Source organism: Cygnus olor, chromosome 9 (genome assembly GCF_009769625.2).
Source record: "Cygnus olor isolate bCygOlo1 chromosome 9, bCygOlo1.pri.v2, whole genome shotgun sequence".
Taxonomy (NCBI): Eukaryota; Metazoa; Chordata; class Aves; order Anseriformes; family Anatidae; genus Cygnus; species Cygnus olor.
In genome coordinates, this window is record NC_049177.1 from 14,861,878 (window position 1) to 14,888,731 (window position 26,854).

At 42.5% G+C, this 26,854-nt stretch overlaps 1 protein-coding gene across 3 annotated transcripts in view; it reads right to left on the minus strand.

Annotated features, from left to right (window-relative positions):
- OSTN (osteocrin) overlaps nt 1–26,854 on the minus strand; it is a 94,531-nt gene that overhangs the window by 26,554 nt on the left and 41,123 nt on the right. The window lies entirely within an intron of this gene.

Genomic DNA, 26,854 nt, shown 5'->3' on the forward strand with positions numbered 1-26,854 from the left:
TCTGGTGTCTTCTGAGTGCTCTGAGGATCTGAGATATGTCTTGGTCTTGGTCATTTCACTGGACTCTTCACACTTCAGGAGATCAAATGTGCAATTTTAAGGTTTTCAAATAAATTGTAAAGGTGATTTAATGTCTCATTTAATTTTAAAATATTTATCATGAAGAGAGGAGTCCAACAACTTACTGTGGGGATCAGGAAGAGGGGAAGGGAAACAGTAAACAAATGAAGAGAGGTACAAGACCAAACTGTATTTCAGGCACACACAATGGAAAATGCAGGCTAGTGCCAGCAGCCTGATAATCCAAATTCTCTTTCTATGCACTGACCTCTTCTGAGAAAAGGAAAGAATTTAAAGGAGCATAAATGATAACTGTACACATTCTGGAAGCAAACCTAAAAGCTCTGCCAGGAAAAATCCCCCTTCTCGTTACAGAAACATTAACACATTCCCTTCCCCTCCCGCCCTGGGTAGCAGGGAGCACACACCTACCAGCGGGAGGACGGGGGGACACTTCTTGTCCAGCAATGCACAGTCAGTCCTCAGCACAGCAGGATGATGGACATTAAATCTGAGCAACCGACATGGATTACAGAACTGGCAGGACAGATGCATGTTCCTGTCAAAAGCCACTGCAACATGCTGAACGTTGTCACCCAGGTAGTCAGGGCAGCTTTCTGGAGAAGCAAGCACTACACCTGAGGGAGATCTCTGCAGACAAGGTGCAGGTCTCTTGTTCCTTCCTTCCCACAAAGAACGAAATGCGCAGCTTTAGGTACTGACCTCCAAAGAGCTGGGAACTAGGGAAACTCTCCTAACTGCTTCTCTAGAAACCATCAGCCGTGATTCACCCCTTTTGCATGCTACAGATGGCTGTAGTAGCAACAACAGATTCACCACAACACTAGCAGCTACATCCACAGATAACATAAATCTCTGCAGTTTTATTTTTCCTTTTTCTTCACGCAGCTGTATCCCCACACATGCACTCTGTATCATAGCTCTCTCTTCTTGCCATGCCATACCTCCCCTCAGCCCCAGTGAAATGGAATTCTTATTCATTTTGCACACCCATTCTGTGCATATTTTCTGGCTGGCTTACATCCTGACTAGGTCTGATTTGCACAGATATTCAGGACTGCAAAATCCGTCCCCAGAATTTCCAGTGGAGGATATCCTTGTCTACCCCAACTTTGTATTTGGCCTATTTGCCATGGTCCTTGCACGGCTGAGGCAACATCAGTATTATAAGCCGTGAACTAAATGTTCTTTTATGCTGCTGAAAATCCAGAGAAATTCACTAAATCAATGGAGATATTCCAGATGAGGGAGGTATATGGCTCAACAAGAATAATGGAACAAAAACCACCCACAGATACAGGATACAGGAGATGCTGTCCAGATGGTTAACCTTGCCTGGTGTCTGTCACGAACACATCCCTTAACACCCATGCAAAAACTTTTTGCACTGTTAGCCCATGACACTTATCTCCCTGTCACTGGCCCAAGACCTCTGAGTTCAGTGCCTCACGCTGACTTTCGCTGGGTGAAAGCTTAACAACTGATATTACCTTAAAAACACATCTGGGAGGGTGCTCAGCAGAGGTTCCCTGGGTACCACTGCCAGGGGGCTCCGGAGCTTACCCCGCCGGCAGTCAGACTGACTTCATGGGGAAGACATGGGTCAGGAGACCTGTGGCTGATCCACTGCACTGAGACAGGGTAAAGGACACACAAGAACACATAAGGACAGGGTGGTGGATAAAGTAGAAAATAAATAGCCTTTTTTTTTTTTTTTTTTATCTCACAGTATTATATCGGTGTTACAGCTTCTCTGTTCTCAGTAACATTTAGTTTGGCATAACCGAAATCAAGTTGTGGTCCAGGAGAACTGGAAGACTCTGAGACCAGCTGAAATTGGAGGAAACACCCCCGTACTCCACCAGCTTAAGCAGGTATCCAGTGGGGCAAGTGAGCACAAGTACCCTGAAACCAAGTGGAAACAAATCACAGTATGGAGCCGCATGGATTTGCACAAGGACTTTGAATCAGCTCAGCTTTCCAGCAGCTGAGACTTTGGCCAATAACCTTGACTGGAGCTGAGCCAACACATCAGGCTGGGATCCTGCCTTACAGCAAGTCCTCTGCAAATCCTGAACCCAGTGTGAGACCCAACTGCGCTGAGCGTGACTCTGTTGTGAGTTGCTGATAGGATGGATTCTGAATGCAAGCCAGTATCTCCAAACATAAATCAGAGCTCTGGCTGCAGCTGCAAAAGAAAGGATACACACGGTTGGACATTTAACCACCAGCCTGTTTTGGACAAGTACACCTGGACTGGACAGTTTAGCTGGTGAACTCTCACATTTCCTCAGAGAACTAATGTCTGCGTTTAATGCGCTCACCCTACCTGGATTTGTCTATCAGAACATTAATCCGGTACAACAACAAAAATAACAAACCCGGTCACCAGCTGTGGGGTGGTAAAACCAGGCAATCTGGCTACTTCTGGAAGTTTACTAGGTATGTATAAATAAGCCTGGAAGACTCCAATATTGCAGCAGTTTAACAAAGTGCTAGAATCCCTTCTGAAATGTTTATGAGGTGAAAATAAATAAACAACCTCTCATTTGCCTCTGCAAAACCAACTGACATTTTTCAATTTATGAGGCATCCCATCTCCCAACGTCTATTATTTCATATGAAGATTTTAATTTCAAAACTGCCTTTCTGAACTATGCTGAAATAGGAAGGCTGCTGGGATTCTGGGCTGGCATCCCAGGAACTGCAGTAGATTGCCTGGTATTCACAGTCTAGTTTTCTAATAAAGCAGTGCACATTTCCAAAATGTCACTGCACAAATGGCCATTGGTGGAGTTATTTTAAGACACTGGTTCAGGAAGGCACTTAGACTTGTTGTGCCTGTTCCTGAATCTACAGACATGCATTCCTTGAACTTTCTTAAGACCCTGCTGTGAAGAGAGACTTTAATGGCAAAGACAGCTCCAAGATTACTTACTGGAAGAGATTTTTATCAGTTGATTTTCTCCTCTTTGTACTGGTGTCAATTAGAAAAAAAATAATTGAAATCCAGGGAGCTAGGTCTGGATAAAAGCAGACTGAAGCCTGAATTCAGCCATCTAAAGCAGCTTCTGTTTCACGCTGCTGGTATTTTCCCCTGATAATCCACAGCAGGACAGAGAGGAGCTACAGGGAAACAACCAGGTGGACCCCCACTACCTGCGAAAGTTCCTTCATCTTCCTTCACTTCTGACGGTTACGTGAGCGTGCTCTAAACCAGGGCTGCTGGTGTTTCGGGTGAGATGTGCCTCTCCTGCACCTCCACCTGAGTGTCGGCAGTGGAACCACAACTGCTGCACATGGGGTGGCCACGCGAGGAACGTGCACGGTGCCAGCACAGCCCTGGCTATCAGGACCACCACGGTCCCTACAAAAGGGATTTCTTGGGCCCAAAGGACTCTCCCAAGAAAGCCTTATCTTCTGAGACTCATTTTACCATGCAACTTAAGAGAACAGATCTTTGGACAACATTGCCCAACAAAGATCCTGTGCATGTTGGTACATCATTAGGAACCACCTACACAAAGCTGAGGAATTTCTTTTTTTTTTTTTTTTCTTGTAACTAGATCTTCCTTATTTACTCCTACTATCCATTTCTTGCATCACCTTTGTACTCCAGAACTGAGACCCCATTGAGTTGGATCCCTCTGAGATAAGTCAGTTTTCCCCAGTCGTGAGTAACCCAAATAAAATAAAGTTACACCTGCAAAACTCTGCAAGCTTCCTATTTGTTCAGTCTTTCCAGAAATTAGTATGTTAAATTTTACTACTGAACCTTGAGGTACCTGTTGCTGTCCCTTAAGACATATTGAAAATAATTTGATTTCTTTTTTTGTCCACTGCTCATTATTTTATCATTCCTTCCTGACTACTCAACTTCTCTAATAACATTTTGTGACTGACTTTGTCATAGGATTACGGGTGCTGTAAACAAATTACATCAGCTATGTCTACTTTAATTACTGTTTTCCAACAAAGAAAAGGCAATTCATTGTCATTTATGGAAGAAAATGCTTACAATTTTTCTCCGGTGCCTTTTTCATCTGTATAAGTGTAAGCCTTGACTATCCTCTACGATAGAAATTAAAAAGCTAGAAACAGTGACACTGTAGCTTGTTACATATTCTTCGTACTGGGGGAAATGACTACAGGAAGTGCATACTTCGGAGAATGTCATACCTATATTCAAAAATTAAGTGTGCACGGTCACAACCGGTATTGAGAGGGTGCAGCAGAAGAGGAGCAGAACCCCTACAAGATCTCCCTCCCCTCGTCACCCCAGCCTGTGCTTTGCCACCCTGCACATTTCTTCTGGGCTGATTTATATTCTCCTTTTTTATCCCATATAAACTGAGCTTCCTGTCCCCACTTATCCCTGCTTCTACTTCAGTTCAGTCATCTTCCATTCTCCCGAGAAATTTATCAGAAAGAGGCTAGAGAGTGGACAGTTTTATGGAGCAAAAATAACACACTGAAAGTGGAAACAATAGCTTCAGGGACTGGGTAAAGGGACATATTGGGACTATTTTCATTCCTTTCCTACTAACTGCACTCTTCCTCACTTCTGTTTTTTCTTTTATATTGGGGAAAAAGTATCATCTGAAGGAACAATGGCTTCTGGCACACCTCAAAATTCCCTTTTACCAGCAGGTTTGGGCTGAAATGTCCCACTTAAATTGGCTGAGAGGTGACAGCTGACTCTATTAGGAACTTCTGAGAATCCCGTCTCTAACGAAGATATCCACTACCTTTACAGTTGGAAAGGTTAAACTGACTCAGTGCAGGAGATATTATTCTAGAAGAGATTTAACAAAGGACCAGATAAGAGGAGGTTCAGGAGCCCCAGCTATCGTTTCTGGGGCAGAGGGGTGCTTTACCTTGTGCAAGGTGGTGGGTGTGCTGCTGTACAGTCCCTCCTCCTTCATACAGGTGTTGTTGTATCTGACAATCCTACACAGGCAATCAAAGTGCCACAGAAGTCATTAGGATCCTTTCATGTTGAACTATCTGGAAAAAGGAATTTCTGATCTGTGAGAAATTCCAGCATTTTGAAATTTGTTTTTCTTCCAGATAGGAACGAGAAGCCAAAATTCCACAGGCCGTGTGGAACGGATCTCCTGGAGAGGAAGGAGAGGAAGGAATGGAGAAGATTAAGAAACTTTATTTAAAAAAAAAAAAAATGCTGTTGATATTTTTTGATGAGGTTCAGCAGGGGCCAAAACAGACCCCACAGAAGACCCCCACAAGGTCTGCAACAAACTGGGATTCTGGGAGAAATACATGAAAACGAAGCAAACAACTAATGATCAGTCAAGGTTGAGAGTCAGAAGCATTCTGATAGACAGGTTATTTTCAACCTACCCCTACTCATACACTGCAAACAATTCACATATTTTCAATATTCACAGACAACTTTGCCATCCCTTAAGGGGCCCAGGGAAGCATTTAAGTACGGTTTTCAATTTCAGCATATGTACACCCATTGAAAATATTTATTCCAGCACGTATAGTTAGCCATTCACTCAGTTGCTGCTCTGGACTTGTTCTTATTCATTCTTAACCCAGGGACATTATTTTTATATCTGATATAACACCCTACTGATTTCTGAGCAAGTCTCAGAAGTCTCTCTCAATTTCTGTCACTGTTGGGTCTGCTATTCAGGCAAGATCTGCTGATCCTGGGTGTCTAAAGTCTTTAAGGTTATATAAAGAAAATGGACTAATCTTTCAGTGAAGCTGAACATCCATAGTTTCCTTAATTATTGTTAAACATCTGCAGCATTCCCTTTAACATGACCCATGACATCTTGTGATACTGGGGGCAATAGCAAAACACATGTTTATGACAATACTGTCTCCTACTTGAAGTCTCTCTTCTATCACATGAAAGGGTAAGAGCTGCTCAAAGGAAACTTAAAACTTCTATCTTGACAAAAATATGCTTTATGCAATGATCTAGAAAAGATAGGCAATAGTAAAAGGACACTTCACTACTGATAATGGGGTATTCCAGGTGTTTAGGGATGATTATGAGAAATTTCAGATGAAGACGACTCGATGGAGTGTCTGGTCAGAAAGAGCAGATGACATTAAGCTTCAATAAGTGTGAAGTGATGCACAGAGGAAGAAACAATCTTAAATGTCTCTATTTGTCTGCATGGCAAAGGGCTCTGAGCTGACTGTTACTACTCTGAAATGAGGACTGAGATAGGGTTTGGCAGAGACAGGCCTTCTAAATGATTGCTTCCAATACAACAGCTTGGGACTTTCAATCGAAAATGACAGGAAATAGGCTCAAAAACCAGAAAGGAGCTGTCTTTGACCAGTGTGTATTTAAACAGTGGAACTCCTCACCATATTCTAGATGCCAAAAGCTTTCACAGATTCAAAAACAAAGTCACCAAAGGAGAATCCCTCAAAGACTATTAAGTACAAAATATCGTGTCTGGTTCTAAAATCCCTCAGCCACAAATTGCTGGAGGTTGTGAGAATATATGAAGGAAGTGTCAAATAAGCTTGCAGTGCTGGCCACTGTCACTGAGCTAGACAGACAGCTGGTCTGACCTGGTATGACTGCTCTTGCAGTTTTCTAATGCATTTTTCTGTTTCTTTATTTTCAGAGATGGCTTAAAAAATATTAACTGAAACAAACATAACATTTACATCTAACGTCCAACAGAGTTGGTATGGAAAATTTCAACCCAAAGACTTCAAGATTAGTAAATTTATAACTAACCAAAAAAAGGCAAATGCTAACTGTTTTCAACTTTATTAAATGAGTGTTATCATCCCTACCTTTAATTCAAAAAAATGTATTTTGAATTCAAGTAGACAGTACACATCAGCAGTTTAGGATAATATGCAATACAGTGATGATATAATTATCCCTAAAGTGAGCTTTGTATACTCAAGACGTTCAGAGTTAATCTTAAAGTTCAAAGAAACCCAAATATGCTGAGATACAAAAACACATACATATTATGCATCCAGACATAGTGTGGTAACATTTGCAATGTTTCCCACAGTCTAAAAGACTCTAGTGGTTTTCGAGATATTCTTTGCAGTTAAAATACAGAATACTAGTAAACCTGATAATATTCATCAGTTTGGTTGGAATTTCTTGTGTGTGCCCATATATGCAATGTCTTTATTTGAGAGGCTGGCATCTATTAAATTTAACTGCTTCCCCTATGGACTTAAATCAAGGGTGGATACTAAACTAATATATTATTATAAATAGCCTGTTTATAAGTCATTCTTGTTTAGCAGTTGCACCTTTTCCATGTAGTTCAGAATAGAAGCTGCCCTTGTTCTCTAGCACAACCTTTACCATGAAAGAAAGAGAAGAAAGTAATTACATTTAACAGTCACCACCCTTGTTTAACGGTGCATAAACATCCCACTGCCAGTCCTATGCTTGGCACACAAGGAAAGGTTAAACACATTAAACATCTGCAGCTCAACTGAATGCCAGTGAAATGCTGGAGGGTATACGATAACCATAGACAAGTCTAGAAGAAATGGAAACACTAAGAATGGAAGAGCATTGTTTAGGATAATACCTACTAACAGAATGATAATTTGAAAGTAAGCACAGAAAAAATGATGCTGGAAACATTTCCTAACGGGGAGACCTAATAGACTGTGGAATAATCACCCAAGGGAGATGGAGAAAATCCTTTTGACTGAGTCATTTCTTTCTGGACTGGGCAAAGTGTTAAGCACACTACAAGGAAAAAAGTGTACTGGCAGATGGAAAGGCTACCAGGTCTAGTGCTCAGAATCGTCAGACAGCTTTGTTCTCAGCAGTAGCAGTTTTGCTCCAAACAAAACCAAGCTCATCAGAAACCTTTTTAATTGCGTGTGAAGAGATAATTGGCTTGTGTAGTCTCTCCCATCTCTTACTTAAATGTAATATATTTACATGCATTTATGGCTCCTTCTTAAATTCCAGTTCCAGAACAGACTTTTCCCCTTGAGTGTTCCCAGATCTTCAGTCACGTATCGCCTTTGTCCATCCGATGCTGTGTACTGAGAACGGCTGCAGCTTTATCGGAAACTTGCCCTGATCAGGCTCTTGCCAAGCGTAACTAGTCTAATGTGACAGATTATAAAAGGAAAGAAGAGTGAAAAGGGAGGAATTATAAGTGCCAGGGAAAGATTAGATTCTCCACACATTTCTGCATTTATTGACCTTTTCTTCTTCAATATACCATTAGTTACCCAGATTTACAGCTTGAGATGGCAGACAAGCTGTCAGGTGTACTATTTAGGTCATTGATGATGTTATGAACTCTACTGGAAACCGATTTCATTAAACAGATGTATGTGACTTGACATTTGATACAGCAAATATCTGACATTTTTAATTGCTACTTGTACAAATCCTTTGTAATTATTGAGATCTTGTTAATAGCTTCTTCAGGACTTAAAAAATAACATCTCCGAAAAAATTACATATTGGGCATCAACATCCAATATATAGCATCCATGTTGGAAAGTCATTGCATATGAGTACAGTTTGGTGTCAGAGTATATAAATATACAGATCAATCTGCAGAGAAGCAACATTTTATCCTGAAGTTTCTTGAATTCTCTTTTTGGATGGTTTTCTTTCAGCAACCTCTACACCAAGTCTTTAGTCATAAATTGGACTGAAGTTGCAATTTATTCATGAATAAAACACCATCTCTTAGACTTGACCTAAAGAGAAAGTAAAGAACCTAACTACAGCTGGCCAGCAGAAACACAATTCAACATTCAGGACCCTGCTCAGAGCAAAGAGCAAACAACTGATCCCAGTTCTGATCTATTCATAAATGGTATGATCCAATGTGACTGCCCATAATAGAGGAAGCAAGACTTGATAACCTTCAAGCCTACATTTCTGAAGGCAAAAGCTATACTTTAGTTAAAGCAATGAAGCGAAGGAGACCTGTACGTGGGTTCTCACTGTGTGTTCATTTTACTCGTTCCATTAGTTAAAGCAATGTAATTCCAATGTTCCACAAGATCTCCACCGTTGGGACTGGGTTAGGAGTTTGGTCATAGTTCAACTAGCACGTTGGAGTCTTCAAAACAGTTACCTTTTTAAAACTCTTTCAGGCTATAGCAGCTGTCTCCCAAGAAACTCTTATTACCTAATACCTCATAAACACAAGCACTTGGAGAAAAATTATTTTCATACCTGTTCATGACATAAATCCAGTATGCTGTGTCCTGACCTCAGTACAAACAAGGAATAACATCATGAGAATCAATACAGCAAGTTTCACTGAGGTATAGATAATATGAATGAGATCAGGCTGGCCTGGTTTATCTCTCTTCTGTCAGCCAGTTATAAAGACTTTGGAAGGCATAAAATCCAGCCTGGTCCCTGATACCACAGGAGCAGGGTCTCATCCCAGGGCAAAACAGGTGAAGAAGTCTGCCCCTCTTTGCACTAAGAGTTAGGGCTCAGGGTAGCTACAGCTGTACAAGAACTGCACCCAGCAGGGCTGTAGAAGGGACCCTCTGCACCAGCCACAGCTGCCTCCGGAAAGGATTCCGCCTGTGTCTTCCAGACCTTAGCAAGAAGAGTGCAAGTGTCATTCCCAGTCTTCAAAGAGTTAAATGCAAAGACTGGCACCTAGCACCGAAGTTTGCTGAATTTTAATCTCTGTGTCTGTGTAATGTGGCCTGTCTGTTTTAGGGCAGCCAGAAGAGCCAAGTCTAAATTCTAGGACTCTCGTTGCTGATGACAGTTCCATGCAGCTCTTGTTTTCCTCATGCTGCAAGACCTGTCTGGCTTTGGCACGTCCTGCCTAACTGCTGCTGAGTGATGAGGAAATATTTGCTTTGAGCCGGAGCACTAAACACCTCCTCTGTGGTTAGAAGAGATGTAGCTTTCTCCACGGTGGGGTGGTGATTACATTGAACCGTTACCTCCATTTTCCACCTTTGCTGCAGTAATTGCTTTCCCTTGTGCCCCTCACTGGACAAGCAAGCTAAGGAAATATTCTGAGAACAGCAAGGACTTTTGAACACGGTGTAACGTGAGCACACTGGCTTTTGGAAAAGGGGTTGGCTCCACGTAAGTGCAAGAGGAGGAAGTCTGCTATTCCACCCTCAGGCAAGTAATTAACTGCTGTGACTGTGGTCTCTCTTTGCCATGTATACAGTTGGCAAGCCCTAGCCAATGGCCGTCATGTGGGGTCAGTATTAGATTCTGAGTTTGTTTATGCCCTATACTTCAAATGAGTGTTGATGAACTTCATGGGAATATTACCTGTGGGGCAGAATAGGTCCCTCTGTCTTCACTAAAGGATCAGGGCTTTAAGGTGCAGCAGAGATTTAGCTTCTCTGTGCAGAAAGCTGAAGGTGACAAGTCAACCTTGCTTGCATGACAGATGCCGAACAGAACCTGTTCTACCCCCATGGTGGGGGATAAAGATGGTTTGTTGCACAATGCCTGTTTGTTGGTCTGTGTTTGTCCATGGCCATGTGTACCTTGGGAAAGCCTTAGCACCTGAAGTGTCACACTCTGCTGGTTCTCCTGGAGATGTTGGCACTGGGTACCCAACCTCCATTAACAGCAGACCAGGGGACTCAAGCCACCTCCAGAGCTCAGTACCAATGCTCTCCTCCAAGGGCAGCTCCTCCAGCTCCTTCCCTCTCCTGCTGTGCTGTGAATCAAGGCTCAGGTAGAAAGTTACTCACCCTCCATTTTTTAATGTGCTCTCAAAGTAAGAGAGTTTCCACACGAGACATTTGCTGCAGTTTTAAGCAAAACGCAGGATTACATTACTGCTCATTGTGGTCCCAAACACAGATCACAGCCCTGCCATATGGTGTCAGAGCTGTATGAACAGGATGGAAAGACCCTCTCCTGTTTCACAGCCTTACAGTCAAAGGCTTTGGGTACAGTCAAGTTACCACAGCTTAACTGTGCATTAGCTGACTGTAGTGTTTCTTGCTTGTGCGTCCTTAGTTTGCAGCAGGATGACCTGATTCAGCTTCACCTTCCTCCATTGCAGACTAAGTGAAACCGAGTTACATCCCTTCAGGCTCAGAGTGCCCTGGGCAGACAGTATGCAGGGATGTGTTAAATTCTGGAACACAATTACATGTCTGAGTACCTACAGACAGACAATAATACATACAGGATGTGAGTGTTACATTAGAGACATCGCCCATGTGGCAGAAAGCAAGCAGAAAGCCAGGGAAATGTCTGAAGCTGGCATGCTGGCTGCCACCTCGTTCATAAGCAGCGAAGGCATGACTTATGCTTCCTGGTTTACCAGAGCCTGAGCTCCACCAGTTCCAGGACTGGTTCCAGGCTGAAAAGCTGATGTGGTGACTTGCCTTTTCTGCCTGGCAAAGGGACGGTATTTCCTTGCTGATGATGAAGGAGACAAGGCCCCTGAAGAAAGGAAGGAAACACTGCATTCCCTGTTTTTAGGGACAGAAACATGACTCACTGGGATCCAGAAGAAATAGCATGGCATTCAAGTTAGGCAACGGTTCTGCTAACAGCAGCACCCACAAAACAGAAGAACTGAGCTGCACTTATCTTTTTACGATACCGCATGTGCCTTCCAATGGATAACCTTGCCATACCCACATGTTACAGATGGAAAAGACCTCTGATTTAAGGTTCCTGCTCCAACTCCAAATGCCACATGCCTTTGAACTTGCTCAGATCTTGAGCCAGTATGAATCAGCGTAGCTCTACTGAAGCCTGACTCATCAACACTGGGTCCGTTATCTTCACAAAAGAAAGCTGACAGTCCATAATGAAGATGGGGCAGGAGAAGGCAAACTTTTTATGTTTCAAACAAATTTTAATAAATGATTTTACAATGGGTTGCTACATATCTTACCTGGCACAAATCCTTCAAGTATTGCAGGCCCTCAGTGGTGCACTCCGAAGTGTTAACTGAAATGATGTTATACAAAGAAATTCTGCAGTCTCGGGATAAACTATAAGGGTTCCTTAATGGTGCTTTTATGACACTGTACAGAGACAGAAGAGGAATGTCCTGAGATGTAATGGTGCTAGGGTTGATATTAATATAAAGTAAGAGAGAATTAGTCCAAGAGTAAAGGAATGCTTAAAGCAACTAAAGGAAAAAGTAGATTGGAAGTTAAAGTTGGAATCTGCTATGACATGCAAGGATATTATCCCCATCATTGAAAAGGCTGACAGATTTTTAGTAGCCTAACACTTACAATACCTTCTTCAAAATTTGATTATTTTGATGGAAAAAGAAACCCAAGTCCACATTTTGAAAATAATGCTGTTTCCTGCAATGATTTCAAATACTCTTTCCCTTCCTCTGCCCAGAATCTTGTTTATTTTTACATTAAATAGCTTTAAGAGTTGAAAAATTTAACCCAGCTCTCACTGTATTTCATTTTCATACACTGCTCAAAGAAGGAACCAAACTAAACCCAACAAATTATGCCTGTGAAAACCTCACATATTTATCTGCTTGGATGTCAGTAAGAAACTGCTTGTACGTTACCTAAGGTGAAAAGAAACTTCTGAAGAATTAATAGACTCCTAGAGCATCAGACCACCGGATCTTGAGTTGATCTCTACAGATAATGGTGACATTTTAGTAAGTCAGATTTCATTAACTATTGTTAGGTTAAGTTAAAACAGAGGCATCCAGTTTGAATATGTAGTCAGAGAATTCAGCACTTCCCTAGGTAAGAAATCAAGAAATGTATAAGAAATCTACTTTGTGCAGCTGCAACATCAATCTCACATAAGAGCTGATTATTATATGATTTATATGACACACACATCTGACTTTTTATCATCAGAAGGAAGAGCTCATTTTCCAGCAACCTGCAATGGAAGACAGAGGTGTTAGCTTCTGGTTGTTCCTCTCTTCCCTTTGAGGAGGCTGCCCCAAGGACCTAACCAAGAAAAGAATTGCAGTGGGCTCCCCATGACTTCGGATGGCCGATGGATGGAAAAACCTTCCTCTCAATTAACTTCAGCTCTCCAGTCTAAGATTGTCTATGTTCCAAGGACAGCTCAACCCAGGTAGACATGCATTGTGAATCACTGGTGATGAGCAACATTTTGGGAGGGAATGGAAGAGAGGTAAAGCAACAAATCCACACCATGGAAAACTCTCATCCTTTCTTGAGGCAGGTAGGGAAAAGAGAGCAGGAGACAGCACCTAACTTTTACAAAGAGTTAATATGGACAAGGGGGAGATGCAAATTGCCCTAGGACTTGCCCAACAACACCAGACAGATGCCTGCTTATTTGAGAGCTGCTGTCAGCTGAGAATGAAGGAGGTGTAGAGGGCAGAAACTGCAGAGATGTTAGGAAGTGGAGAAAGGGGACTTTTGAGTCTCAAGGCCGGGCAGTGGCGGTAGCAAAGAGCTGGGGGTGCCACACCTCATGATTTTGTTGGCATCTACCATGCCACCACATGTAGTTGCTTTCCCAGGCTGGAGAGTCCCAGTCTGTCCCATCAGCCCTCCTAAAGGGTGATAGAGGCACCATAAAGACTTCCAGCACAGAGACAAGAAGTGCACTACCCCACACTGTAGCCAAGCTATGTGTACGGGGCCTTGGGTTCCCTTAGAAATCTTCAGAGTAGAAGATATCTCCCTACTAAAACAGCAGCAGAGTGTTTCTTGAATGGGGATGGAGGAGAGGAATGGAACCCCCTCCCAACCACACATACGCACATAAAAACTTCAATCACCAAAGCATTCTGTTAAAATTAGTGCAAGGAAACTCCACATGTAGGTAACATCAGGATTCCTTTCTAGGCAGAGTTCAGGTTTCTTTAAGATAGTTTTTCTCTGGACATCACTGAACTTTCGAGAAATCTGCCAGAGCCATAAAGGGAAAATATAACTTACCATACCAGTGGAGTATCATTCTCTGCGTTGTCTTCCAGAAGCTAAATAGCTGTGATTTTATTAGAACTCTGCTGTTGCAAGACCACAAAGTAATATGCTGACATTCTGAGCTGCATTTAAACCCAATATGTATTTTTAAAGCTACATTTATGTTCCATCATAAACTGACACTGGAGAGAACAAGTCACTATAGCCACCATGACTGCGCTTGAACTTAAAATGGAAAAGACTCAACTGAGTGGATTGTCAGGAAAAGCCCTTTTTCTATGTCAGGGTCTATCTAGGGCTTTGCAGCAGTGCCAGTCTAGTTTCTGACCACCTCCCTTCTTAATTAGACTGCAAAGCAAGTTGCCAGTAGGGCTTCTGGAAGATTCAGCTTCTTACCATGCTCCATTTACAGGGACTAGGGAGTTCTCTAGTTACAGAGAGAGAATAGGCAAGATGGACTGCAGTGGAGTCCAGCCCTTGTTCAGATGCCTTGTTAAAAAAGGAAGCTCCCGCTGGATTTCGTAAGGATGGTCAGGCACCCTAATGGCTGTGTATAGCACTTCTCCTGTCCTGAGAGTATATTAGCTCAGTTTTTTTTTTATGATCTTCCCTGTCTACAGCTGCCAGGGCAATCTGGTAGCATGGGACACAGAAAGAAAGAATGGGAAAAAAAAAAAGTTTGTTAGAAATGATACTGTGCAGAACTGAAATGACTGTGTATTTTTATTTATTTTAATTTTTTTTTGGTACAGAAAAACAACAGAGATATTTTTCTTTGCTGCAAATTTTAGCGTGCCCTCTACACTCTTCCTTATACGTGGATTTCAAGGTGCATATTCTTAGAGATATTACTTATTCAACCTGTATTAAAAGCATGAAAACTGAGCCAGTAATCACACTAATTTTCCTAAGTTCTCTACGGGTACATACAAAAAAATTGGTTGGTGCCCAAAGCAGCCTGCAAGTTACACCCACTCACTTTGGGGAACTACAAGGTTCAGCCCAGTATGAGTCCTCTCTCCCCTCGTGTGGTGCCAAGCAGATATATGGTCTCCTAAGACAGAAACTGCCTTCTGGTTGTATAACTGCAATGAGATCTTGACTGAAAAGCAGGGTACTGGCACAGGACAGCAACTCAAGTAAAGCATACTACATACGTACTAGATGCTCAATCCCCTTTAACAATTGTATATACAACAATAAACAGCTAATAATCTTCTAAGACTTCCTATGCCTTATTGCTTAGTCATTCATCCTGAATGTTCCTGATACGTTTATTAGGAACATTTGGGACAGAACAGAACAACAAAAAAAAGAACACCACCACGATCTTAGAAGAGGGCTGAAAACCAGATCCAAGTGCTACTTCTAAAGAATTCTGAGATGTTGCCAGGATTGCTGTTATTCCTATTAACATTTTTGACACTTACATTTCAGTAGCCCCAACAATTTCAGCCAGGGAACAGGATTACAATGGACAATGTGTGCATACACTTATCAAAGCAAGATAACTCCTGAACATCAATCTAATCCTCTTGACAGTGTATTTACTGTTGCTAATTGTTTTCTTCCTTTACCTGCCAAATGAGACAAACAATCATACTGCATCTTATAGCATAAGCCTGGAAAGGGAAGAAACTTCACAAGGGACAAGAAGAGCTATACAGCAGATATATGACTTAACAGAAGAACAAATACGACACATGAATAAATGCAGTGCATTCCAAAAAAAACCCAATCTAATACTTCAAAAAAGAGCAATATCCCCTTCACGGCTCACTGGTACTCCCTGAGGAATTTTGGAAAACATTCTATTAAGACATGCTTTGGTTGATAATATCATAGGGTTGCTGGGATTTGATTTGATGTTTTTGTTTTTTTTTTTTTTTTTTTTTTGGTTTCTTGTTGTTTTGATTTGTGAGAATGAACACTTGTCTCAAAAACAGGATCTTGGTTACTGAGGAATCTGTTTATTTCAGGCCCTTTTTCCTAACTTGGTATCAGTTGGAATCACTCACTGCTCTTGGTATTCTAGGGGCCTAATTTTAGGCCCCAGTCTTTCAGATGTTGGCCAGAGGCCACACTCAGCGTCTCTACGTAGAAAAAGCATATTGGAAGATTTACTTTTATCTCTGGTGAGGATTCAAGGCTCTGGAAGGCATACAGATTTTTTTCCACTGAGTTCAATAGCTCTAGGTCCGGCCTCCCACTTCTGACACTGGTTAGCTTCTGAAAACACAGTTCTGCTGATGGATCGACAAGACTGAGCATCTGCAAAGGACACGAGATGGACATTTAACTCTGAATTCACTTCAGGCACTTGTTAAGTAAAGGGCTGGCTCTGGCTAGCTGCAATAAGTGTAGTGTCCATGGATGCAGAAGCTAGGATGAGACAAGTCCATCACACTCAGGAAGCAGCATCCTAGCACCTACACAACACAAAGAAAAGCCAACACAGCACAGAGAAAAGACGAGAGACTGAACCCAATCCTCTTCTGAGGGACCTGGCACCAAGTCCACGTGAGTTCTGTGTCCTGACTGAGCTCCATACTTCAACTGGTACAAGCATACCAAGGAGTTTCTCAGGGATAAGCTATGCATAAGGGAGTGTGCTTTTTGACAGGAACAAAACTTTCCCATAACAATCCTAGATATCAGTGGCAAGACTTGCTCTCTGGAAAAAGATCCTGGGGCTGGTTTATTGTCCAAAAGGCAGCTCTGTAAAGAGCCATATCTCCCCAAGGCACTGATATGCTGCAAAGGGGACATCATCTCTACTGCTTCATCCTTCACAATCTGACAAGCTACACAACAGCTCAGTGCACAGCTATGATTACGCCTCTTATCAGAGCACTGCAACATTTCACGAGCTTAAAGATCTCATGGGGCAAGTCGTGACTGTCAGGACTTTCCCCGTGCCCTCACCAGTGAGTGGTGCTAGTGCTGAGCTTGGCCTGTGTCTGCCACACAAAAATTGAGATCTGTTAACTCTTATGGAAGCATAATTCCCTCCTCACTCAGGGGAGTTAAGCATGCATATGCTTAAGATAGGATTAAACTAAAGGAGGAAGAAAAGACAACGGGAGTGAAAACGTGTTTTAACTAATTTACCTACTGCCACTTTGATTTATTACTGCATCCAACATGTCTCTGAGATACCATCTGTCAGTTACTTATATGCCACCATCACCTTTCCCTCTGCCCCCAACCAAGGGGTATATGGACCACTGATAACTAACAAGAGCTGGGAAGGAGAATTCTGAAGGCCCCACTTATAACCAGAGGAGAAGGGGTGGTAGAGAGGATTATTTGCACAGAATTCAGCTTGGGTTTTCAAACCAGTATTTATGGGTTTGGAAAGAGCCAAGAACAAAAGCTTTAAAATAGTTATTAGGGGTTTTATGGAAACTGGATGAATGGATGGTTTCAATGGGAAGCCAAATAAATATAAAAAACGATAATTTAGGACTGGCAAGGAACCTTAGGATCTTGAAATAATAAAGCTAGGAAAAAAATAAGAAAATAACACTTTTGAAAAGTGACAGCCTGTGGAGTTCAGAACAAACCCATCTGTCTTAACAGCAAAGATGCTATGCTTGAATCGAGGGATAACAATTGCTACTGTTACTGCCTTCTTATTAATTTTTATTATTAACACAAACTATGCTGTCCTATGCATTGCACTCCAACCACAGCAATACAGTCAGATAAACCATCCACTAAGCACAAAGATGGCATTTCAGAGAAAAGCTGGAATTGTCCAAAAATAACACGAAGCTATATCCACTGAGTGGCTTCTCCCACTTTGCTTTATCTAGTAAGCCTTGCGGATGCATTTAAGTCCTTAGATGGTCACAACGGTGCCTGTACTAACCACAGCAATATCCCTGCAGAGGTGACCCAGTATTATTTGGAGCTACGTTTGTGGAGCTTCTTTAGCTGGACACCTCTCAAAACCAACCTACAATTCGTGGGGGAAATGGAAAGCTCCTTGCTCCCCCTCCTTTTCTGAAAAAAATAAATAAATCAGGACAGTTATTCAAAGTAGTGACTATGGCTTCTTTGTACCTGAACACCTACAGTGTAATGGATGCTGTGGTCTTTTACAAACACAACTGCTGGGGACGAGCAGAGCGAGCCAGACACACAGACAGAAGCTGATAATCCTCGTGATATAAACTGGTTTTATGTTAGCAAAATTGCACCTCTAGTGGAGTTTCAGAAGTCCCTTATGAAAATAGCATCATAGGTGTAAGGTAAGTTTTACTAAGCAATTTAAATACTTTATTATTTAACAGCTGGAAGGTGAGACTAATCCTCAATCTGTTGCACACTGTGATAAATAAGGGAAACTGAGGCAGAGAGCAGTAAAGAAATCAGCCAAACAGTGGGAAAAGCAGGAATCAACCCAGGACTTCTGACTCATGTGCTTATCCTCATTTGGCTAATGCTCCTTTTCTGTGAGCCAAATCCCAGTTCTGGTCTCATTGAAGCCAATGTAAAACTTCCATATATGTGAACGGAGTGAAGATTTGAGACTTCAGTCTGTCATCTGCACTTTATAGGTTCGTGCCTTTACAGATGGGGCAGATATTTCATTCTGTTCTGTGGTTCAGCTAGCTGGACAGTGCTATGTTTATTTTTCTCATTGCACCCTAAATATACAGTAATTAAAAAAATAAAAATATTTCTCCCATATGGAAGATTTTAGTATTTTTAATAACAAAATTGCTCTTCTTCATTTATGGCACTTCCACAGAGAGATCAGTTGCTTGTAAACATTAGCAGCAGCAATGGCTGTGCTTGTTCTCATTGGGATCTGCTACAGCAGCCTGGCAGCTCCGTGAGGACACAAGAGAATGGCTCCTGCCCACCTGTACCCCCCCCCAATAAACACTGCTGTGCTCAACTCTCTCTTCTGTCGTCTTCTGGCTGGCAGACAGCTGCCAGACACCATCAACACACAGCAGCTAAGCAGGGCTCAGGTAAGAGTCTGCCACAGGAGGCAGATTAAGAGCCTGGTCACCTCACCCTCACCTGATGCTGAAGCAAATGGAAATTCTTCAAGGGAGAGATGAAACTCTAATCTGGGCCATTAGGTAGGGTGCTGACTGATAACCACGATGTATGCCAGGGCATGCATCTTCACCGTCTGTTCCAGGACCTGCTCCGAGGTCGATCCAGATGCCAAGTGCCAGTGCTGCGTGACACCTAAGGCAATGGTTTGTGCCCAGGGTGAGCTGTACCTCACTGGAGCAGGGCAGCACGGCCTCTCTGCAGGAAAAGTTACAGCTATTCACTCTCCTTCCTGTCCCTTCATGTCTGAGCGCTGCTTGCAGAGAACAAGACTGCAGCTTTGGCCATCTCCCCTTCAGGGAGTAAAGAAACGGGGAACTCAGATTTCCAGTTATGATCCCTGAGACCTACCCTCACTTAGGCTTTTATCAGCTATTACATGCTCTATGACATTTTTAAACCATCAGCAGGTGACTAACATTGCTCTTGTTGAAGAGAAAGGAGCAAGATCGTACAAGCAAAAGATGACAGAACTGAAGATTTAGTCCCATCCCTACATCACCTGCAATGCAGGAAAGAAGGAACTATTTATTTAATAAGACATGCCTCCTCTCCACTCCTCTCACTCTGTCAGTGCAGAAACATTGATAGTTCAGCCAGCGGTTAGCTGCAAAAATACTCATCTCTATTTTATTCCAGCATATACATCAGTGAGCACCACCACTTAGCCAAGGAACATGGAGAATATTGAATTCAGTGTGAGCAAACCCTGTCAAGAGTGAAGAACAGTGTCCATTGTAATAACCCTGCTTTGAGATGCTCATTTCTGAAACTTTCCTTCTGGGGTAGAAACTTTCTCTACCTTATTCCTCCTCAAAAATGATTTGTCTCTTTTCTTTTGATAAGACTGTGAAAATTCTCCTTAGTCAGTTCCAAACTGTAGGAGGATGAGTTAGGCACGAGGCATCACCTACTGATAAGGAAGCAATTGTTAAAAATTAGGGAGAAAACTATCATGAAGTGACACATTTTAAGAAAACTTACTGTCTTAACTGGTACTTTTTAAGTAGCTGGTTATAAACAATCAGACACACTTGAATTAAAGTCAGCATCTACATCAGTTGAATTAGTTCAAAAGAATTAGTTATATCTGCTCTACTTTCAAATACCTTGCCAAAGAAGCCAAAGAGAGAGCTGCTGATATGCAGAAGAGGGCTGGCAAGCTTCTGCCAGAGAAGACCAGGTTTCAAATACACTGTTTGAAATCAACACCAGAGAAGTCTGCAACCACCAAAAGAGACACATTCTCTCTCCAACTCCGGAAAGAGGGGAACTATGCTTTTTTTTCCCCCTGCATCATCATTTTAATTTCTGCATACTTAATTTGCATAATCCTAATCTCTAATCAGATAGGATTATAATGAGCAGCCTTCAACTCAACCACTTTAGAGTCACCCTTCTTGAAATAGATATAGTGATCACGACAGCATAGAGAGCCAACAGCTCTCATTTTACTGTGTTGGGCAGTCCTGCACCTCGCAGACAGAAAGCATCTGCTGCTTGCTCAGACAGTCCATTCTAGGCATCTTTTGGAAACCCAGAAGCAAGGGCAAATTCAACCAACATGGAAAGGAAGGTGAGGCAGGGGCAAGACTGATTTGTCTATAATGCCAATGACATTGAAAGGAGACCAAATCTCTACTGCAGCCAACTCAGTCGCTGATACATCAGATGAACAACCCTGTTATACGTGCTCTCTCCTGTTCTCATAGGTGAGGGTACAATAAGCGTTTGTGCTTAAGCTTAGTCCAAAAATTAAGATATGTACAGATACAGCTTTCCCCATTAGCGTTCTGCTCCCATATACAAAACACTGGAGGCAAACACAAGCAACTTCACTGGGTCAAGCCACCCACATCATGACACGAAGCTGAATATAGTCCAGAACTTTGCAGGTCAGTGGGGTGGAGCTGGCACAAAGCAAGCAGAGGGACTTGCCAATTTAAAGCTTCTTCCACAGAAAGCACCATTTCATCCCACCAATTCCAAGATTTTTAGAGCAACACATGGGTGAGAATACCCTCCCTCTGTCCCCAGAGCAGTTGATTTCAGTCATTGAACAGTTCAGACTTGAACAAAACATATGTGCAAATACACTCATACAACACTAACCTCCAAATACTCCCAAACCCAAATGACATCAAGATTTTCTTTAATTGTTGTATTTTTAAACCCTTGATTTTCTTGTGGTGGGGGCCTCAGAACCATTGGAGACCTTGGGGGGTGGAGGGGTGCCAAAGACAATTGTGGCCTGGGAATATTTGCCAGCTGGACTATGAGATCTATTTTTGGTTCTCAATTCTCTTTTTTTTTTTTTTTTTTCCTCCCTTCCCTGTTCTCCTTGCAGATCCTGTGTTCTGTCTCACTGGGATCTGCAAATGCCCAGTCTCACAAACTGCAGACCTGGACTGTGCTGGTGTGTCATTCCCTGAAACTGAGAGGGCTAATGCAATGGGGAGTAGCAATTTGATCTATCAGGAAACCTGACTTTTCACAAACTGCACTCACTAGCTAGGATTCCTATTGAACTTTGAAGGCCCAGTTTTGCTCCTATTTACACCCACTCAGCTTTAACAGCTACCGCAGGCTTATACTAGGGATACAGAGTTTGGAATCTGGGATTCATTTCCTATTATAAAGAAAGAGAAAAAAGCACACTTTGAATCCAGCTATCTTGCACACTGAAATTTTGTTCTACATTTTTCCTTTCAATGCCACAGTCTCCTCTGCTCTTTCTGCCTACTTCCAACTTTCAGATGAACTGCTGAGATGCTGAAATTCAAACTACACGAATACATACCATATAAAACAATCACAAAGACTGCTGGTTCGATATCTTCCTACCTACCCTTCCTACATCAAAGCAAGAACCTTAGGTTGCCTGACACACCAAATAAGATCTTGCAAGCATGACTGGAATTCTGCTCAGAAGTGGTAAGTGCCACAAGAGCCAGTCGCCGAGGCTGCTGCCCACCACGAAGACGTACGAGAGCGTCCTGAACTCAATCCTCAGCTGAAGTGCAGCACAGAGCACTGAGATGCCTCCTTCACAAACAGCTGAAAACGCAGTGTGACACAAAAGGCACTGACCTGCTTCACCTGGCAGAGGCAACAATATCTACCCGCTGCATACAGAAAGGGGAGTGAGGAAAGGCTTTTGGATCACATACGCCTTCATTGTGGAGAAGGGCAGAGAAAATACTCTTGTGTAATAATTATAAGGCACCGTCAGAAACAGAGGTCTGAAAGGAATGTCAAGAGCAGGAGGAGTACACTAAGGATACTGATAGGCAGTAATCACTGAGGCTGAAGGAGAGGAGCTCCTAAAAGGAAAAATACAGAATCTCATTAATACGAACCACTTCACAAGGGACTGAAAGGAAACACAGTCCTTACCACCCTCAGAACAAGACACTACATATTATACATGCACAGTCTGGGAAAAAAAAAAATCCACATCTCTAGCAGAAGACTACCTGTGGCCACTTTGTAATCAATTACCTGCAATGTCCTTTCCTAATTCTTTCATCTTTTCCTCATGCGTCAGCTCCTGCAGTACCTGAAGCAAAACAGATCCACAGCTCAGATAGAAGAGAGCTTGTCCTATACACCAGTTTTATCTTTAGTAACCAGAGCCAGCTAGATAGCTAAAATCAGATAGGTTTTCACAATCCTGTTAGAAAGCAGACAGGTAAAGACTTAGGGGAAGACAAATCCAGACGATCACTGCAAAGAACACTATTTGCATCTTTCCCGCCTCCACGCCCCAGAAGGCCAACCCTGCCCCTTTGTCCCCACTGCATTTTCAGAGCTTGAGCTATTAACTGGACACAATATGCAAAACACCACTTGGAACCCATGGTCTTCTCTGGAGAGTTTGTCTTATTCCTCATCCTAATGAAGGCATCCTTCTGTAAGCCTTACTGACAGTGCCCATTTTACCACATTTCAGTCACTCCTTCCAGAGTATCATCTGGATGTGCCACAAACATCAAACGAGGAACAGCTTGCACGAACAAAAGCAGAAGCACGCTACATGTGCTTGTCCAAATTATTTGGCAAGCAACAACTATACTAGGAAAAAACAGATAAATGAGGAAAAAATAGAGAAGTTATTTCCTTACAAACATTATTCTTAATAAATAACTTGACTCACTGTCCTAAGAATAATTTGTCTGGGACGTGGTACTTAAACTGCTTGGAACTTTCTTTTGAACTGCTCTTCACGCACAGCTTTTGTCAGAATTTAATTTGTTTTATTGGATCAGAGGACCAGAATTACGCTCTAGCACTCTATAATTCTTCCTGTATACAGTTTGAGTTGCAGAACTTGCCATCTGGGTCACACATCTGTGGGTAACACCCATACAGGATTAAATACCCTAAGCAAGAATCGCAGGCTTTGCGGTCTGTGCCTGTTCAGAGTAAGGCACCTAATGGCAAGGTTAGGCTTAAGCACACGAGTAGGATTTGGAAACGCAGGCTCAACCAGCAGCCAGTACACCCTACATGCTGCCACTGCTTAGAAAGAAGACTTCCCTACCATCTTCTGTGTGTCCTTCTTTTCCTCCCCTGAGGCCTGATGTCAGAGGAAGGGAGTTTAGAGCTTCTCTCTCTACCAGTGGGTCATTTTCACTCTCTTACATTAATGGGAATTGCAGGTGCACTTCAGGCAGAACATTAACTTCTTCAAACAGTAGAGAAAAGGCTACATGCACCTGGGGAGGAAGAATATACATCCGTTTGTGCAATCTCAGCTTTCAAGGGGAAATGTGCAGTGGAAAAAGAAGGAATGATAGGGGAAATTAAATTAAAGTGCAGGAAGAAGAATATTAGTAACAGAAGGAAACTTCTACCTGTGATGCTGGCCAAAAGGCTTTCAAGATGCTCAGTGAGAATACACGGGTGTGCAGGAAGCCCATCAGACTATCCAAATACGATGCTGACTTGGAGAGTTCTGGAGAAATTGCTCTATTTCTACAGTCTCAGAGAACCTCGCTGCTCAGTCCAGCTCTGACATCAGTGGCTCTCTTGTCCCTTGTTTCTCTGGGTCAGGAGGAGCTCACCAGAGCTGGGCAGGACAGCCCTTCAGGCAGGCATTCCTCCAGTATCTCTTGGCTCTCCTGCCAAACCGCCTGGTGCATGTTCAAAGGCACTGCGGGTGAAGCAGGGCAGCATTCTGAACGACGTGGCTTCTTGATGCTGAACCCACTGGCAGGAGAGTATTTGGGTATGATTTTCCTAGGTATTGTGTACCAAAGAACATAGGAGGTTGCATCCACTTACAGTCCAAACAGTTTGCTTGGGCCTGCAAAACTGTCCTCCACAAGCCCCAATAGACATCCACCAGCCTCTCAGAGGACACCACAGGGATTTCAAACATGCTTATACTCCTCCTGCCCCTGTAATGATATTCTTCTATGCCTTCTCAGAGTCTTACCTTTACCCAGGCTCTGGCCCAACACCTGTTCCTCAAGCTTCTCATCACAGGGTCAGTCCTGTCACTCAGCCTACTCTGCTCTTTGCCCAGCTGGTCTCTCAAAAACATTGATTAAATCACGTGGAAGGAGCTAATGACATTTGTCCCAGCTGTCTTTCAAACCAGTGAGGACCAGTTCTCCCTTTGCTCCTGGTTTCATTTTGAGATGTCTTCATACATTATTCTTTCCTGTCCCACTGACTCCTCATCCCAAACAGTCTCAGCCTGCACTCAGATCACTTCCAGAGCCTTTCTGCTCTGCACTGCAGTTTCATTTCCAGATATCTTGCCAGTACCTTGTGCAGTGTCATTAAAACATCCCTATCTCCACAGGTCACCTGCCTAATACACCTGGACTGTATTTGTACTGGCAGAGCACAGCCACCCTATGAGCATCAATGCTGCACGCTGATGTTTCAGTTCATTTTAAAAACGGAAAATTGCTTAAATAAACAAATAAATAAAAACCCACAGCCACATGTAAATGATAGAATAGAACTTCCTTTCCCACTCCTCCCTTTAAGTTCACTGAGGTGACAAGGTTTCTGATATGAACAGCAGCCCTTTGAGTAAAACTTGGCAGGTTTCATGCCACTCATTTCTCTTAGGCCAGCACAGGGCTGCGTGACATTAACAGCTTCCAGCCATACCACTGACAGGAGGAAAATAATTTCTTCTGTTAGCAACGACCTTCCAGCTAGTATGCTTGCAAAGCATACTAAGTGCTAACAGACTTTCTTTACATCATTGATTTTCCCAAATCATTGTCAGGATTTCTGGTAATAGGTTCATTAGTCTCACCACAAAGAGGTGATGAACATATCCACTAAGAATAAACCACGAGGAACTGCAAAGAATTCAAGGACATGAGAGCTATGTGATTGAAACGATAGACCAACTCGGTGCACAGGTTGTGCTGCACAGCATCACTCTCCTCTCTGTAACATTATGAACTGGGACGCAGTCAGGCTACCTCTGATCTGACAGAATTGAGCAGCCCCCAGTCTAATCACAGACAGTGCTCATCTTTGGGATCTGTGCACAGACTCTCTTATTGAAGATCTCATGGTTTTGTCATTTAGCTCTGCACATTTAAATTCACCACATTCTGTTTACTTCCACCCAAACAAGCTACTTTTATTCTCCACATTTATCTCTGTTGATCAGCACTATCTTTAGCAACACTCATTCATGTAAGAGAGAAAAATGCTCTAGCGTGTTGAGGGCATGTCCTCGTGTGGTTACACAGTCCCACAGTAGGTGCCCCTGAATCTGGAATAACACGAGTGCTCTATTCCACTTGGGTAAATTAATGCTGCTGAAAGACAGAAAACAAGGCTCCTGCAGGACTAGGCTGATGTGGCAGAGCTACAGGCTCCATACAATACTATGCTGTGCAATACAAATACAACCATTTGTTCAGACCTAGCTCAGGTATCTCTAACTTGGCAGTACTCCACATAGTACATGCTATCCCATACAGATGCTTGGTAGTATCCTCCAGTGCTCTGGGTAATCACCACAAAACAGACATAAAGGTGACTGAAAACATGCCAGCTTTTGCATTATCTACTGTCACTATTTGACCATTTTTGTAAAGTCCACATCATTCACCTCATTTCTAAAGTGGCTATACTAGCAGAAGAGAAATGTCTCTTGATATTTGGTTATAACACAAAATGGTAAAAACAAATGTTCAAGGAAATTGTGTCTTGCGTTCTCAAGTAAAGAGAGGAAAGTTTGGCCAGAGTTTATTGTCAATGAAAAACAATAAAATTGTACCTTAATAACAATTGTTCATGTCACTCTACCGCAACTTTTTTAAGATCTAGATTGTTTAATACTTGGAATTTGTATGGCACCAACCACATCTAGACATGTTTTATTTCTTGCATATTTCATGTTTCACTCCCGCATATCTACGTCCTACTGGACTATGAAGTTTCAAAAGTGTTATTTATCCATTTCTCTTACATGATAGTAGCAAACACAAATCACAGCAAACTGCAAGGTTTATCTCAAAATCCACAAGAGACAGGAGTACATCTAGATTAAGAGGTCTCAAGTTCAGGGGACTCGGTAGTAGCTAGACCATCTGTGCTATTCTCTTCTCATGATCATGTTTAATGCTTTGCTGAAACCACACCTGCATGCCAAACTGGACAGATTCACATCCTCATGACCGGAGAGAAGCACAGTTTTAACACTCTCGTGCAATCTTTTCTGGCTTGGTTTTGCTATTTGTAGTATCACTAGGGAAACCAAACTTGAGACTGGTGATCTTTATTCAACATGTGCCTTCCCCAGACGTGATCTCAGCAAACTTATGTATCACTTAACTCCAGGCTATTCTTTCCT